Here is a 4,236-nt window from a genome sequence, read left to right as displayed (position 1 = left end):
TTGTATTTTAGGACAATATATCTGAATTCACATTCGGTTTTCTGGTGATGTGTATAATAAAATGGTTACAACAAACGACACCATCAAAATATGTTGCATTGTTAATTTGAAACATTTAAAGAAGGCCAGTGGATTACAATCTGTGTAATTTTGTATTTCATTGTTCTTTGTTTGGTGGTCTTCAAAGTACTGAAGATCTAACAGCAACCCCAAAATCCCCTTTCCTATGGAAGAGTACTTTTCCAATGTTCGGTATTGATTCTAATAGAACTATCCTCCAGGTTCTCAATTCCTAATTTATCATCCTGGAACAAGAAAGCACTTAGACCCAATTCAGAAGCATCAGCGGCCATTTTGAAAAGACTGGAAAACGCAAGTATGGTAAAATAGGTTCATCAATTCAAATTGCTTTCATCCTTTCTACATTAACCTCGCACTCTACTAACTAAACCACCTTTTTCTTATTTCATTCAAAAACATGTTAAAGGCGCAGCTGTCCGGACAAAAGTATGGACAAATTTCCTGTAAAGTCAAACAATCCAAAAATCTATTAATTTCTCATTTAGTTTTAGGAAAGAAATTCTAATAGTATCACTTTTGCTGTCTCCATCAACATCTGTGCGCTTGTGTGTGTATGTCTGTGTGACTGTATGTGCACGTGTGTCTCTTTAAGTCGATATGTGTGCTTCTGTCTGTATGTGTCTTTGCACATCTCTCTGCATATGTGATTGTGTCTGAGTCTCTGTACGTATTTCCGTCTGTCACACACACAAAGACACAGGCACAAAACACACACACGCGCACATGCACACACACACACACACACACACACACACACATATACACACACACACACACACACGATATCTGGAGGTTCCAGAGGCGGAAGGTCAGGCGTTTTTCCTCAAGGCGTTGGGTGGTGAGTGAGTGGTTATAGAGAAACTCCCGGTCCTGCATGTCCTCGGCAGATTCGGAAGGGGAATTCAATTCTCCTTCCGACAGTTGTTATTTTGTATGTTGCTCCTGACCCATCACAACACAGATCTGTGTGAATGCGCAAACCACCTCTCTCTGTACATTTCACTCAAAATAATGTCAATAACAGGACGGATTAAAACAAAATGCAAACTGTGTTGAATGCTGGATTAGGGAATCATGTTACTGTAGAGCCTTTACAGCACTGACATCAGACTTTCGGCCCATCATTCACAAACCAGTCTGCACTCCCTCTTGAAACCTCTCCAATTACCCAGATCCCTGTCTTATTGAAGACTGTCTGTGTGGAGTTTGCACATTCTCCCCGTGTCTGCGTGAGTTTCCTCCGGGTGCTCCAGTTTCCTCGCACAGTCCAAAGATGCGCAGGTTAGGGTGGATTTGCAATGCTCAATAGTCAATAGTGTCCAGGTGAGTGTTGGTTATATGGTTAGCCATGAGAAATGTGGGGTTACAGGAATAGCGTAGAGGGTGAGACTTGGTGGGATGCATGATGAGCCAAACAGCCTGTTTCTACACTAAGAATTTTATGATCCTATATTCCATCGCATCCATATCTGTGTATGAAGAAGACAATCACCTGATCAAATACCCCTTCAATGGGTCAACGTTTGTTTTATATCTGACTAAGAACTGCAGATGTTGCAGATCTGAGAGACAGCACAAAAATTGCTGGGAAACTCAGCAGGTCCGGCAGCATTTGTGAGGACTGAACCTTTTGGATCCAGTGATTGTTCTTAAGGGCTGAAGGCTTCTGATTCTGGTGTTTTCAGACCTGTTGACGTTTGACAAGCAATTTCTTGTTTTGCTTTCAGCCCCAGTTCAGTTGGTGACTATCACGGCCTTGTTATGTGTGTTTCGGAAAAGGGAGAGTTTAGCTGCGAGCGCGGTGGTGGTGTAGTGGTGAGCATAACTGCCTTCCAAGCAGTTGACCTGGGTTCGATTCCCGGCCATCGCAGTGTTGTGGCTTTTCCTGTGGTTTCACAAGGAAAAGTCTTGAACACCAACGTTGCATTCTGTGGCGAAACGGATTTGTCAGGTTGCTTTAGGGTTTTCATGGCGATGGTTCCTGTAAATTGCCATGACAATCCGGGCAGCGTTGCTCGAAAGCTTTCTTCTCTGCTTCCCATTGCTGATTTGAATATTGTTCGCAACATAAGGTTCGTTTTGTTTTGTACGAAAAGTGAGAGATTGCTGTCGTCAGAAACCTTAAATAATTACAGAAGCCCCTGGAAATTCGGACCGGATTCAACAGCTTCTATCGTGGACAGGAAGGAGGTTTAAATACATCAAATTTCTTCAAGGTTAAAATACATTCGCACCTCAAAACCATTGGGAAGCTTAAGAATTACAAACATCACATTATACCTTTTTCTCATCTGTTCAAGTTTCACAATATCATTCCGGTAGCAGGAAGGCCAGATTTGTGTAGTCTATGCAATGTTATGATATTCGAACATTGGCTGGTTCGTAGTTAAATGATATTTCATTTTGTTAAGTTTTCTAATAGAGTTGGGTTAGTCCACACTTTGTTTTTTGTTTGTGTTACAACGATAGTGCGAAGTAAATTGTGTTTCGGTTCAAGCCTGGAAGTTTCACCAATTGAATTGCATTGCCGTACATTTGCCTTCAGGGGAAAAGAAAAAAGGATCTAGACCATCTTCTTAACTCATAGGAGTTTGATCTGGTTCAAAACCTCCTCAATTTCGGTCAATAAATGTTCCTACAGTCCGCAACAATGATTTTCCCAGATTAGAGGAGGATGCACAGACATCGTTATTAATTTTTATTACCTCGGACACGAGACGTTTGGGAATGATATTCCTCAGACCATCGACTGTCTGCTCAGCCAAGCTTAAAGGCCTGGAATCCGGCAAAATTGGGAACAATGCAATTCCCAGGAGACTGAGAGGTTACTAACAGAGCGGGAGGTGGAGAGTCGGGAGCAGAACTACAGGGACAGTCCTCTCTGATCACTGACAATTCAACGTTAGTAAATCCAGTGCCAGGAATGACTGCCTTTGGTCAGAATGACAAAATGTTATTATGGAAAATAAAGAGCATGAAAGCAAGGGAAGGTTTAAAGCATGAAAGCAAGGGAAGGGTTAAAACATGAACCCCACTGGCGATCTATTGCAAGGGGAGTGTAGAATGCAGGATGAGATAAGAATAGTGGAATTCTCTTACACCAATTAGCAAAGAAAGGTTGACGCTGAAAGGTTTCGATGGTGAGATTAGATTACAGTTAGTAAAGTTAGTCTTCCTGTTAAGTATCATTATGACACGATTGGGAACATAAATATTTGGGACATGACATTAAATATCTAATTAATAGTTAATAGAGTCAGTCTGATTGAGATTATTGACAATAAATGATTAATTATGACATCGGGAAAATGTGAAGTACTGTCTGGAATGAAAGCCCATTGTTGCGAAAGGTGAGATTAAATATCTAACCGTCACATGAGAATAACGTTAAGTAGAATGAACAATTAAAGAGATGTTGGAACTAACATCACTGGTTTATTGTGTTGCGAGTGTGAGGTACTTTGATTAAAATATTTAGACATGCTGATAAGCAAACAAAGTATGGGAAAAATTTATACAAAACCATGGACAATGAAGTTCGAGAGCATTCGAGAATCTGCTTTCTCGGTGTCACGGTTTTTCGTTTGCAAATAATAGACCGACTTCTTGAAGAACACTCTACATCTCCTGGTGATTCTCTATACTTTTTCCACGACAAAATTCAGCAGTTCTGGCAGCATCGTGACAATAGAGAATCGTGGACAATATTTAACAACTTCATCAGAACTCAATAATCTCCCACAGGTACTGCCAAATCAGATAGTTTTGTCAGCAGTTTCTGATTTTGTTTCAGATTCCCAGAGTCCACAGTTCATTACATTAACCTTTAAACCATTGCAGAAAGTTCTTTGTGGTTCTTCACACGGAAATTTTCCGTTTGAGGAACATTTACCTGCCCACATTTGAAACAAGAAACCCTGCAGCAGAGAAAACAGATGCTTTAACAACAACGATCGCTGTCGCCTTTGGAGGTCTTGAACCACCAGCCTTTCATTTAACAGTCTAATACGCTGAAACTTCCAACCTAAAACCTTGCCCGAACATCTAAAGCAGGCTGTGACAGACTTCAGTCGGTCCTTCTCAGGCCGAGAAGTGCCCTCTTATCAGTTTTATCAGTTCCCATGCCTCCATAACATTCATTATGGAGGCATGGGA

At 41.0% G+C, this 4,236-nt stretch overlaps 1 non-coding gene across 1 annotated transcript; it reads left to right on the top strand.

Moving 5' to 3' along the window:
* Positions 1 to 1,879: 1,879 nt before the first annotated feature.
* trnag-ucc (transfer RNA glycine (anticodon UCC)) lies at positions 1,880 to 1,951 on the top strand. The gene has a single exon. It is a non-coding gene; the product is annotated as a tRNA-Gly (tRNA).
* Positions 1,952 to 4,236: the final 2,285 nt, after the last annotated feature.

The sequence above is a fragment of the Chiloscyllium plagiosum genome, unplaced genomic scaffold (genome assembly GCF_037043375.1).
Source record: "Chiloscyllium plagiosum isolate Xiang-an unplaced genomic scaffold, Cpla_swu_hap1 HiC_scaffold_39, whole genome shotgun sequence".
Taxonomy (NCBI): domain Eukaryota; kingdom Metazoa; phylum Chordata; class Chondrichthyes; order Orectolobiformes; family Hemiscylliidae; genus Chiloscyllium; species Chiloscyllium plagiosum.
This window is presented reverse-complemented; position numbering and strand designations above follow the sequence as displayed.